This window comes from Corvus cornix, chromosome 5 (assembly GCF_000738735.6).
Source record: "Corvus cornix cornix isolate S_Up_H32 chromosome 5, ASM73873v5, whole genome shotgun sequence".
Lineage (NCBI taxonomy): Eukaryota > Metazoa > Chordata > Aves > Passeriformes > Corvidae > Corvus > Corvus cornix.
The window spans coordinates 29,414,668-29,428,517 of record NC_046335.1 but is presented as its reverse complement, the minus strand read 5'-3'; the positions used below and the strand labels follow the sequence as shown (position 1 = coordinate 29,428,517).

General features: G+C 42.1%; 1 protein-coding gene across 3 annotated transcripts in view; it reads right to left on the bottom strand.

Moving 5' to 3' along the window:
- Positions 1-13,182, bottom strand: part of STXBP6 (syntaxin binding protein 6) — a 94,892-nt gene extending 81,710 nt beyond the window's left edge. Inside the window, exons 1-3 of one of the 3 annotated variants that reach the window (XM_039552790.1) lie at positions 13,048-13,182; positions 11,903-12,042; positions 10,408-10,506 (exon numbers count right to left, since the gene is read on the bottom strand). The gene's annotated coding sequence lies outside the window, so the exon portion shown is untranslated. The remainder of the gene's footprint in view (positions 1-10,407; positions 10,507-11,902; positions 12,043-13,047) is intronic. The other 2 variants (XM_039552789.1, XM_039552788.1) reach the window with 2 other exon arrangements.
- Positions 13,183-13,850: the final 668 nt, after the last annotated feature.

Here is a 13,850-nt window from a genome sequence, read left to right as displayed (position 1 = left end):
TTTTGGTTTTTTTCTACAAAAAAGGATTTGCATTACTCCATTTGCTGAAAAAAGAAAGAAGCATTTCATTTACAAAGTATACATATGTTATGGACTACAGGATCTATTAGTATTTGAGAACCTTCTGTCTCTCCAAGAAAAATTCATACAGAAAGGTTTGCAAGCACAGGCAACTCTGTAAAAATCAGCATCTATAATAAAGGAGTCATGAATGTAGGCACACAGCACATGGTACAAATACTGTTCTTACAACTTCTTAAAAGGCTTTCATCTAGTTTTTACAAGGATACTAATTTGTCAAAAGCTATATCATTATAAGAGCTGCTTCTAAATCCTCATGACAGATAAAGATTCTGAAATTAAGAAAGAGAGAGTTAAGTGCATTCTGTTCTTTTAGCTACTGTGCCTACTGATGTTCCATTCTTTCTTCAAAGAGCAATCTTTTGTATGGCCATCTGCACAGCAAGTAAAGAAAGCAAGAGATCTTTTCCCAAATAAAGATATCACAAAACTGTGGGTATAGCCCTAATAGCCAGATGCATACTTGGGATTCTTTGCAACTCATTAGTTTTAGTTGCTTGCTCAGCTTGACAATTCGAGCATCATTTATACTTGAGAGACTATTTTATTACTGTAGGAAAGAACAATTTCATAGGAACCCCAAGAGAACTGCAAGATTTCCATCTGGAATCAAGCAAGGATCTACTGCTAATAAACCTTCCAAAAATCTTCCAATAAAAGCTTTTTGCCTCAGATGTCCATTCAGTCCAAAGACCAAAACAAAAAAAACCAAAATACTGTGGTTATGCAGAGATGCAAACTCACCTCTTAAAAAGCAAAGATCTCAGGTATACATAAACACGTGATTAACTTACAAATTATGTATACTTAAGATAATCTTTAACCAACAATTTTAAAGAAACACAATAGAAAATTCAAAGTATAATAGAGATATTACCAGTACTTAAAGTGCTCAGACATTTTAGAACAATGAAAAATGCCAACCAGAAGCAGAAGCAGCCCTTCACTGTTCTGTACCTTGTTACACAGATAATGCTACAGTGAAATCAATTGCTCCATTCAATGAAAGATTAAAAGATAACAGACGCATTTCTCTTGACTTTGAATGTACATTGCTCAAATTTTAAGCTTAATTGAATACAGAATACACTGCACATAATAAAGATATCTATTAGACTTGCCAGCACCATGCTGAGGCAAACAACCATTCAAACTCACCACTTCAAATTTGACTTTTTCTTTTCAGTGACCCTTTAGCACTGGCAGAGCATTGGCTTATTTTGTTCCAGTACAGAATAAGAAGCAATCATTTAGTTACCTATCTAACAAAACTACAGGTCCTTCCTTATTCTATCTACACTTCTTCCAGTTTTTCATTTTAAGATGTTCAGAAACAAGTTATCCAGCTCTGCTAATTTAAAAGCATTTATTGCTAACAGCTATTATTTACTCAATGTGTGTGGAATATTTCACATCCTGTCACAGAGGGTAATAACATATCTGGAAAGATCCAGAACACACCACAGTGGCATTTATAGAACCCTTGCCTTTCATCCCTTATCATCAATAAATTTGTTGTTTCATTTAAAGTATGCAACTCTCACAAGAAAAATAAAGGAACATTGTGAAAGGGGAGTAGAATTGAAAGTAGAGGGAAATGGAAGCTACAAAGTAAGTCACAGAAGCACAGAACTATTGAATGGCTTGGGTTGGAAGGGACATCAAAGACTATGCGGTTCCAGCACACATTGGTGGGTCATGTCCAGCCTCTCACCCAGCAGCACCCCCAAGTCCTTCTGGGCAGGGCTGCTCTCCATCTGTTCATCCCCAGCCTGTGCTGATACCTGGGGTTTTCCCAACCCAGGTGCAGCACCAGCACTTGGTTTTACTGAAACTCCTGAGATTCCCATGGGCCCGCTCCTCAAGCTTGTCCAGGTCCCTCTGGATGGCATCCTGTCCTTCAGGTGTGGCAACCACACCACTTAGCTGGTGTCATCTGCAAACTTGCTGAGGGTGCACTCAATCCCTCAGTCTGTGTCATTGATGAAGATAGTAAATAACACAGGTCCCAAAACAGATCCCTGAGGGACACCACTTGTCACTGATGTCCCTCAGGACTCTGAGCCATTGACTACTACCCTCTGGATGCGACCATCCAATCAATTTTTTATCCATTTAACAGTCCACTCATCAAGTCCTTCTCTCTCCAATTTAAAGAGAAGGATGTTGGGGAGGACCACGCCAAAGGTCCAGATAAAGGACATCTGTAGCCTCCCTTGTCCACTGATAGAGTCACTCCAACATAGAACGCCACTTGATCAGGTGGGACTTCCCCTGGGTGAAGCTGTGCTGGCTGTCTCTAGTCACCTTCCTGTCCTCCATGTGCCTTAGCACGGCTACTAGGAGAAGGTCTGTTCCATGACCTTCCCAGGCACAGAGCTGAGGCTACAAGTTGGTAGCTTTCAGGATCCTCCTTCCTATCCTTTGTTTCCCCTTTTCCAGTCATCTGGGTCACATCTTTCTCTCCCCAAAAGTTACCTTGTTTCTAAGATAAGCTAGAAAAGTACAATTATTTAAATGAGTAAATAAGAACATGAAGAAAGAAAGGTGAGAACTCACCTATCGGTAGAGGAAATCAATCTCTAGTCAAAATTTTTTGATCAAGGATGCCAAAGTTAGTATTTAAGCTGATGCATGACAGCGAAACATACACCTATTTAGTCCCTTAAGAAGTCCCAGGGGACTGCTAAATGAGGTTTGAAAGAGAATGGCCTCATGATTAAAATCCCATACAAGGGATGCTAAAATAAGAAATAGTGAGAAATGAGGAAGAAACAGACAAAATTATAAAGGCAGAAAACAAAGACTGAGATTAGACATAGCTGAGACCTTGTAATGGGAATCCTTGTCCAAGGAAGACAGCTGAACCAGTGCTACTGGTTCATTAATCAGATGAATACCTCGCACAGCTCCCACACCTCAGAAGGCAACTCATTGCACCTCTCCATGTTTCAATGGTACTGAACTCTCACTTCCTTGTCAGACATGTTTCTAGGGGCACTGCTGCACTTTCTGGGAGTCCTATAATATCTCTTTTCTAATTTTCAGAAAATTTTATTCAGAATAACTTACTACAATACAGTAGTATTTTAATAGTAATTGTATTACAGTAGTAATACAAATCATATCAGTTTGGATTCCATTTTTCTGATCCCTACTATCCCCTCCTCAGGATAGCTCACTCAGTGAAATAAAAAGGATTTTCCTCTTACTGCAAGCTAAATTAGGTATTTACCCCTCTATCAGAAAAGCAAGGTTCCCTTTTAAAGTCATAACAGACATCAACTGTCAATCCCACCTCATACCACCCTTTTGAAAAGGGAGGAACGGGAAATGTTTAAATGAAAAGGCAAAAATACATATGAGCATTCATGTCAAAGCTGGGAACATCCTGAAGTTCAGATAAGCCTGTGCTGAAAGAATGTGAAATAAATCCACATAGTGGGGGGAACATACAGAAAAATAACCTGGGATTTAGTGCTTTGTCATCAGCAGGAAGTGAGAAAATGCTTGTGTAACTCTGGCCACCAAACCAGCTCCCTGCAAAATACCCAGACACTACACCTTCACAAAGGGTGGCTTTTATTGCTCCACCTGTGAAAATTTATTTCCTTCTGTGCAGAGACATGCACAGACTATGTGCAGGGTACATGCACAAACTATGTCAGACACAGAGGAAGGCACAACAGATGCACAATGAAAGAGACAGAAGAACAGTCCATATATATCATTTCCTGTTTCTAGAGTAAAACCTAAATAACAGGTTTGTTATCAACTGGAAAGGGAAGATGCTTGTGTTACACATTGGGCAACATTCTCCATGGGATAAATTCACGAACTTTAATACTGAGGAGACTTCCAATGCACACTGAGTTGATTACAAGTTTCTTACTGAATTGCTTAAAAGATAAAGCATGATACACTGGCAATCTATAAAAACAGAACTAGAAAGATGTATTGTTATCACCACAATTTTACCACAGATACCACCTTTAACAGCTCATTTAAGATCATTTCCTTCTGCAGCAAATGAGGGCCCACCACACGCAGCTCATGAATGTATGGCAGAGGTCAGCATCTGCCTAGCACTTGTGGGACCACCAGGCCAGTGTTACAGGGTTGCACAACTGCATTCTTCAGCTTGATCACAGCTCAGGGAGAGCTGTAAGGAAGCCTCACTTAGCACCCAAAGCAGTACCTGGGTTACTGGCAAAGACAATCCATTCCTGCACTTTTCACTGTAACCAAGCGGAATACAAAAAAAAAAAACCAAAAATAAAACTGCACATTTAGCTTTTGAATGAGTAACAAGACTACTTCCACACAAAAAAGTGAGCCAGTATTTTAAGGTTAAGATTTGAAGATACCAACTATTATTGTTTGAAACAAGTAACTAATCACGAGCTATGTCAGCATCTTGACTATACCCTGCTTCACAAGCTTCCATAGGGGACAAATATGAAATGAACAAGTGTCTGATACTACTGGAGAATTCCCAGTTTTCTTTACCCAAACATCCAGAAAACCAAGTCAGCTCCCTAATAAGCTAGTGGAGAGGAACAGAAAGCAGAATTGCAAAGATGTTCTTCTCGCCCCCCTAGCAGGAATGCAGAAGCACTGTTACTGCACTCCAAGGACAGCAGGATCAAGACTTGCCTCAGCCCAGACCTGCCCACTTTCACAAGTAAGCAGTCATTTCTACAAGAAAAAATGAGAAGATTTATACAGAAGTAACTAGGAGTAGAACTGGACCCACAGACATCTGGAACCATCATAAGCCCTTACACTCCCACTCCAAAACATTACTGTCTCTTTCACAGGAATAACCACCACCAAAAAAAAAAAAGGAAAAAAAAAAGGCAGTTTAATGCAGTGTTGTTTTACATGACATGACTAAATCCAGTATATTTCTTAGCTGACAGAGATTATCTTTGAAGTTTTCTTTTTAGGAGGTTAAAATGCATAATGATATAATGATTACCCAAAAAAAAAAAAAAAAATTAGAAGTTAGTGAAGTCTAATATATTTTAATTGCATACTTCTTGTCCCCTAAAATGAAATATTGTCTAGCAACAAAACAGAATTTGAAACTAGTCTTTTATGCAATTTTTATGAGGATGTGAAGGTGCCCTATACACGGCTCCTATCTACTAAATTCCTTAATCAAGGTATAAGCACACTGGTTTCTTAATCCTTTAAAGGCTGTCACATTAGCCTTTGGTCAGATAAGGGCTCTGAGTTAAAATATCATATTGGGCACAAAGAATGTACTTTTAAGACATTAAATGTCATATTTTAGATTCCATCAAATCATTTAAGTAAGTTAGAGGTCCTAACTTCCTCCTGAAAGATTTCACAGATAATCAACTATCTTACCTTCACAAACCTTTCTCAAGAGACACCCCCATGCAACTGATTTCCTGGGCTGGGGACAAGAACCATCCACAATTCAGTATGACCTTGGCAAACTGGGGCATGCAGGGACAGTGGTGTGTCAAGATGTGTAAATGGGGCGTAACCCAACAGACACAGCTACCTTCAGCTAACACAGTAGTCACAAAATTGTATTGCCTTACTCCTAACTCACATAAAAGCTATTTCTGTTCGTGCTTTTTAATACTGCTTACTGAAGTAATGTCATTACTATTTTGTGAAACACTACAATGCTGTGATTCATGCCCCCAGGGCTTTCAACTCCCTCCACTGACTAGATGGGAAGTGTGGCCACCTCAGGTCAGGAGATAATCAGGTGCCTAAGTAGACAGCATTAACTCACAAGTCAGTGCAGAACTGACATGAAGGATTCTAGCTTTAAGCCCAGACTGAATCACAAAAACAATCTCTGTCTAAGTGCAGGTTAATTAACAAATTTGCAAGGTACAACTGATCACTATGACAAATCCTTAATCTTATATTTGGGTATATAAAAGATAGACTATATACTATAGCCATGTCTTGGCATCTAAGAAACACATTACCTAGTCCTATAGTTACATATTAAAGGAGCATCTGAAGCCTTACTAAATACACAGGAGACAAAAAAGTAAGGCAACTCCACAGGACAAAGCATGCCTACATGCTCTATTCAAGTCCCAGTGAAGTCAGCTACAGCCTTCAGTTTCCACAGGAGTTAGTTAAATTAAATCAGAATCTTCAAAACACACACTTCCATCATGAATTCCTGTATGTGTATTTCAGGCCCTGGTAAATTGAAAGTGATCCAAGTATCCTAACTTAAAGCAACTTCAGTCTGATATTATAGTCAAACTGGTCTGCCACACAGAAAAAAAATTTAAAACATGTAAATATTCAGTCTTGGTTACATTTTTCAAATACAGATCATACATTACCAGTGATGTGGGAGGCAGTCAGCACTTCAAATGCTGTTGAATCATTCTTTGCTCCTCTGACAGTCACTTCTGAACAGCTGCAAATGCACACTGGCTACAGTAAAACTGATGTTTTAAAAAAACAATTGACACATTAATTTTCTTAAGCTGGCAGTTTTATTAAAATCAGCCAAGAATAGTATTTCCTCAAAGAATATATTGAAAGTGTGTTTATACTGAAATTGTAATTTTGTATTGATGAAGACAAAAACTAATAGCTTGGGCACAATATAAGATGATGCTGAAAAGGTCCCCATTTAAGACTCAAAAAAACGTAAGTTAGGAAAATTTCAGTTCCAGTAACCAAGAACTCCATTCCATCTGTGAATGTGCCTCTGGCTTCACTCAGCTGTCTGCTTACAAAACAAAGTCTTCTTTGATATCCCCTCATACTAGCGAACCTCTTTATTTACAAGCTGCAATTTCCTTTCTACATCTCCCAAAACAAATCACAGAACATCCTGAGTTGTAACGGACCCTCAAAGATCATGAAGTCAAACTCCTGGCCTTGCACAGACAACCCCAAGAATCACACCATGTGCCTGAGAGCACTGTCCACAAAAAAGCTAAGCTTAACACAGCTTTCCTCCTAAAGAGAACGATATAATAAAACTGTGAAAAGGAACTTCCAGAGGTCCCATCTAAACTCAGCTGTTCTACAATTCTGTCATCTTCTGGGGGTTTTTGTATTTTAAAGTCAGACTGGTTCCTTCAGGCAATCCCTTCAGCATAGATCTAGATTTCAAAATGACAAAACTAAGTTGTGAATTTGGAGTTTCAACACCTATCTTTAAATCTGTCCTTAAGAGACTAAGGGAAGCTGAATACAAGTTTTTTTGTTGGCCCTTTCCTATGGAAAGACACCAGAGACTTTTTTGTCTCCCTGAATCTTGTAACTTTCATCCAATGAAAAAAGTGGCACAGGCCCAGGTACAGAGCCCACCTGCAGTGGATGCCTACCAGCAAGGAACTGATGGTCACCAGAAAGCCAGAAAGAAGCCCCTTTGCATTGTCAGACATGAGCAGAGGACATCTTTGAGCATCCATCCTTTCTCCACTTCATGCTACCTGACAGCCTAAGGCCCCAAGACAAGAGTCCTACAGAATAACAAGTGTTTGCTGCTAGAGGGTAGAGTTGATTGTTAACCCACACTGAACAAATTGCCACTTTGAAACACTATTTGCCATGTTTAAGTCACAAAAGTGCTAACAGACTAGCCACTAACCTCTGGGCATATCAGAACACTTGGACACTTTATTACATTGTCAGGAACCTGCCATAAAAGCTCAAGGAAATAAATGAACTAACAGGAACTCATTCTAACTGCGTAATTCCAATCTGTCAATAACTGATCATATTCTTTCCTTCTTTCTTTCCATATATGATTAGCAATGTTGAACTGAGCATTGTGTCCCTTTAAATGACTACAGAAAGTTGATATGCTCAGATAATGGCCCATAAAGGCAAACAATTCAAAAGGAAGCTCGTGAACATCCTAGAATTTCTGTTCATTACCAAGAGGGAGTTTCCAAGTGTATACTGCATATGGCCAGTTGTTTGTTCTTCCCCTCCTTCTAAATACACTAGCAAGTGAAAAGGTAGAAAAAAAATTAGATTAGTTTTCAATTTTGTACCACAACAATCCTGAAAAAAACCTTTAAGTAAAGTTAAGGAATTACTGGTTTGGTTCTCTAAGCAAGTATTTCCAAGATGCGGAAGAGTGTTTTCTAAAACAGCCTGTATGCGTAGCACAGAATGGCTTGTGAAAAGGAGACCCAAAACCAAAATGTATAAATAACCAACTTGTTGGCCAGCACAATTAGCAAGAAGAAATTGCAAGTATTTTTGCAGATGATTTGCAGGCAAGCACCAAATTTTACAAAAGTTACATTTCCAGTTTTATCTTATGGTGATGCTTAAAGAAAAAGGAATTGTTTCCACAGCAGCAGAATCTTAATAATTTAACCATGGCTCAGTTTAACTCAAGTAGGAGTATGTTAACTTCCTATATTGAAATCTAATCCAAACCAAGTTTATTATTTATTACTGTTATAGGTTTAATTGTACTGTTTTATGCACAGACAAGAAAAACTCAACCTCTCCCTAAACCTGTTTTGCAAACTGTCTCCATCCTAAGTGTTTCATACAGATGTAAGTAATCTTGGGGCTTCCCCTATTATTAACAGATCTGGCTGTAATTACACAATGTGTTTTACACTACTTGAAAACTTCACGTATTTAAAAAACATATGGAATCTCTAGAAAGAGATAATGAAGTGAAAGTGTCTGAAGTTTAAAACCACACAAGATAGTAAAGGCAGAAGAAAAAACAAAAATAAGATTCCTGGAGCTGGCACTGTTCTCATGTCTACAGCAAGATTAGAACCAAGTTTAAAGGGCAAGAAAAAACAAGTTCAGCTTTTAGTGCTGGACTTTAATCCGCATCAGTTTATGACAGTAAAACTTTTAATAACTTGTGTTCATAGCCACTGTTAAGAATTCTGCACTACTGAGCAACCCTAAACTCTCACAACGCTCCTGTTTTATTAAGGAAATCAAAATGCTATAGAACAGAAATGTCTGGATTATTTTCCCTTGGGGCTGCTGACAGTAGATTACCACTGTTATTTACGCATGAAAGCCTGAAGCTGACAACATTAAACACACACATATATAAACCTAGGTCTTCCAAGCATCAGAAATCCAAAACAAGTGCTATCTTGTAAAGAACACAGCCCACCCTCCCAGGAACATTACAGTCCAAACTGCTCCCAGACCTGCAGCACTTCAGCACAGCAGGAATCCTTCCCCAAAACTATCTGCCAAGAAAAATTATGAAAGGGAAAGCAGGAATATGTAATATATCAAGCAGACTCACAGTCATGCAATCCCATTTACAAAGGGATTTATGACAAAGAAGCCCCACAGCACTGTCTGTGTCAAAAACCTCAGGTGCAGAGGATGTCTGCCTAAGCTTAAGATGGAGAAAAAGGCAGCTTAACTTTCAACTATGAGCTCTAGAGCACCACAATGAACAACACATGCCAAAAGTCAACCGGGCCTCCAACAAACGTACACTTGAAAAAGAAAAGGGACTACTGGAAAAAGGTTTTTCAGGATGGAAGACAATACTGGCAGTTTTGAAAGAGTTTGAATACAATGATTTTCTTAAACGGTCTGATCTCTTTTTGGCCCTCAGTAACCCAGTGAATACATTTCACGACTTTATTTCTGCTATATATAGCCTCAGAAATGCATTTGCTTTTGAGAAATCATCATTCATTTCTCTGATAGCAGATTACTCAGAGAAGAAAAAAAAAAAGGTACTAAGAGGCAATGTCCTTCCTCCCACTCCCCTAAAACCAGAGTTCCTCCCTGCACACCACAGCCTAAGTGTTCTGTGACAACATAATTTATGCAGGAAAACCAATAGTCCCTTCTCTTGTTAACATATTTCTTGTTTTGAATTATTATTACTATTTTCTTCTCCTTTTCTCCAAGCTTAAGAAATGTGTTGGGGATAAATTAAAGATCTGTATAACCAAGGAATGCTACAGAACAAGAACAATGCTACAATGCTTATTAGCACTGATAAAATACTACATACATCCCAGTTTGCATGTCCCAACTCAAAACAACAAGAAATAGGCAAACCAAAAGCCTAAATTTAAACATGCTTCTATACAGTTAAACCAGCACAAACTGCTGCAGTCATATGCAAAAGTGTATTAATGAATTCACTGGCATGTCTGGCTACAATACAGATTAATGCCAAGGCTTTTTAGTTTATGCATTTTTCAAATCTCCAACATCACTAGAGAGCACCAATCAAGGACTAGGCAAATTAAGGGTTCACTTGAAGGAGTTGATTTGTCTCTGCACATGTTAGCTACAGAATTCCTGCTTCGTTAAAAACAGAAGACAAGTTTGTCTTACCATCATGTTTTCCGAACAGACACTTCCAAACCCGTGATTAAAACACTTCTCTACAACCTTGGCAATGTTAGCTTACTAGCTGGACACTGGAAATAGACACTAAGTTACAAGGAAAGAAGAAAGAAAGAACAAATGCACTGTTATTTAGACAGCATGCCTCTCCCCAAAGGAAACTAACAGCTACTATTTTACAGAGTTGGCATTTTATAGAATTTTACTCATAATAAAATGGAAGACATCTTACCACATATAGTCTTATAAGCTGCATTTTTTTAAAGGTATTTTTAAGTTTCCTAAAATGTATGCTTTAATCTAGTAACAACACTACAAACACAAGGAGTATCTATTGATGAATTCATCTTACTTAAGAAGTGAACTTCTAGTATAAGCAACTGTAAGTAGTGTAAAGAAAGAATATTCAACTAGGAGGAAAAAAAACCCTTCATACTGAGGACTTTATAAATAGCTTATTTTTATATTATCTTCACTGTCTAAAAATTCCACATGCACACGAGTGAGGTGATCTGAACATAAATCTGGAAGAAAAAAACCCCGGTAAAATACTTCTCTTTTACCCTTCTATAGGTCACAATACCATCATCACACATCCCTGACTCTGTATGTTCCTATCTAGACCAAGTCTAGAGAGACAGTCAGAAACTTGAAGATAAATGAAACAAAGATGAGAAAACAACATGTGAAAGTTAACAGAAATCTGTCACTACAGCAAACACTCTTACTCAGGGGTAGGATACCCCTTACTTTCCACTGCACAATTCTTCACAGCCTTTTTTTTCCACCTGGAAATTCCTTCACCTGAGGAAGCTATCACAAAATGGTGATTGGGCTAACTTCCAAAATGGTTCTTTTACTCTACACTCAAAATGTTACAGTACTTTTTATTTTCATTGCTTTATTTTAGTGCATTTTTAAAGGCACCATCCCACTTTTAAGGCATATTCCTAAAGAAAATCAAGAGTATTAGAAGGGAAATTAGTGTGGCGCAGCTACACTGTAACTGCATTCCCTCAAGCAGAAAGGCCTTAAACATTTCACTGAAAGTGACTTTTTCCAAGTATTTATCAAGCAGACTAACATCAACCCCATGGGGGAACATCCTTCCTAGGGGCAAGAAGCTGTAAATTCATATTCAAAGAGCATGGGGGAAAAAAAAATAATGCCCAACTCCCCATTATGATTACGTGCCCACAAACTAGCACAAGTATTTCTCCTGTGTTCATTACATTTGGAGTTCTTAGGGTCTCATTAAAATAATTTACTACAATTACAGAAAAAATCAGGAGTGAAGTGTGCTTGGAAACTATAGATGTGAAAAAGAAACCTCTCAGTTGCCAACTCAATGCATCACCAGCAAGATACAATTTCCCTGCCCTCTGCTTCCTCCTCACTTATAAGGGACGGCAGGTCACAGACCTCCTACAGTTAATCACTGCAGCACTGACAAGATGTCATAATCGAAAGAGAATCAAGATACCTTATTGTCATCTTCCAGTATTTCAGGATGGAAAAGGTCCTGTCTGCCTCAGTAACGTTAAGCAGAGTTGCCAGATGATCCCCATCACATGAGCAACAACTCTTAAAACTCTTAAGAGAGGTGTCATGGGTCTGTGGAGCCTGTTCAAGCAATGAAAAGCAGTAACACTAGCTCTGACTCACAAAAGGAAAACAGCCAAGTTAAAGACATCCTAAAAGACAGTTTATTTTTAGAGAAAGATAGAGGGATTTGCAAAGTGATGTAATTCCTTAAACATAAGCTCCTCTGTTTGACAAAGGGCAAAATATGATGAAAAAAGAGTAACACATTTCTCTAAATAATGTTAAATATTTTCGTGAACTTCAGATTTCATCAGCATCAGCACAAGACAAGTGGATAATGACGACAGCTATTGTAGATTTTACTTTTCCATTAGCAAAGCTGGCTCAAACAGAAGGCGAGGAGGGTGGTGGTGGCCGTTTCACTGGACTGTCAAGGTTACTCCTGAAACATCCTGTTGGAAGGGGACCAGTAGATCTGCTTAACGTTTACTGGCCGGTTCTGTGCTGCTCCTCACCACCCGCAGAACCTCCCAAGGATGATCTACAGGGACCGACCACCGCTGGGCTGCACCAGCGACTCCTGGCAGCGCAGACTTCGGGGCCGGTGTCAGAGCAAAGCGTCCTGTGCCGGGGGGTGGCCGCACGGCCAGGGCCGGGACCCCCCGCTCGCACAGCCTCCGACGGCGAGGGCTGAAGGGCTGCGCTGCCGGACGCACCGCCCGCCTCGCCCCAGCCGCGCCGCAGACGGCGCTCGGCGGAGCTCCGCGGCTCCGGCAGCGGCCGCCCCCGCCCGCGGGAACAGCCGCCTCCCCCCGGGGCGCAGACCCGGCTGCCTCGGCCCGGCACCCCCGGAGCGCCCAGGCGCTCCCGGCGCCGTGCCGGGGCGGAGGACGCCACGGCAGAGTTAATCGCTAACTCGCTGCCCCGCTCCCTCGGAGAGCTCCGCCCGCGGACTGCCGGGGCAGCCGGCAGCCCCAACGGGGCGGACGCGGCGCACCACCAGGGAGCCGATGGGCACATCGTCCCCGCCCGTCCCACGGCCACCGCGACCCGCAGCGCGGCGTCTGCCGCCCCCACACCCACCTTTCCGCAGGCTCGGTTTGAGTCCTCTCGCTCCCCTCCTCGCCGCAGCGCCGCGTGCGGTGCGCGGAGACCCGCGCGGAGCGGAGCACGGTGCGCTCTCCCCGCCCTGCCGTGCCGTGCCCCGCGGCGGCGGCCGCGCTGCCAGCGCCGAGGCGGGAGGGCGGCCCCACGTGCGCCGGCTGCGCCAATCGGGGCCTCCCGCGGGCCGCCCACCGCCCCCGCCGCCACCGTCCCGGGCCGCCCGTGAACCGGCGGCGCGGAGCGGCGGGGCGGGCGGGATGCTGGGGAGAAGCGGTGGCAGCGCGGGCAGGAAGCTGGCTTGGGACGCAGGAGGAAATAAACGCGTTGGAACGGAGTTTGGGATCGCTGAAGGGAGGGAAGAAGGGAACCCCAAACGCTGCTGCTCGGGGGGCTGCGTGCCGCTTCCGCGCCCGCGGGGCCGCCGTGGAGCCGGGCTGGCGGCAGCGCCGCTCCGCGAGAGCGCTCCGCAGGAGAGGCGTGCGCCCGCCGCGGCCGGGAGCCTCCCGCGGGCCGGGTTCCGCCGCGGCCGGAGTCCCGCCGGAGCCGCTGGGGAGGGCGGAGGCGCCCGGCGCCTGGATTAAGAGTTTAGACGGGCAAAGATCCAAAATTAACGTATAAAGCGCCCTTTTAGCTCTCTGACGAGTTTTGCGGCGCTAAACGTGCTGGGAACAGAAACACGTTCACACCTTGTCACAGAAAGCCCGCGGGGCGGGAGTCGGGTTTGGCTCTTCCCAGCGGCCCGCGGGTAACGCAGAGCCAAAGCACGGAGCGCCCGGGATCGG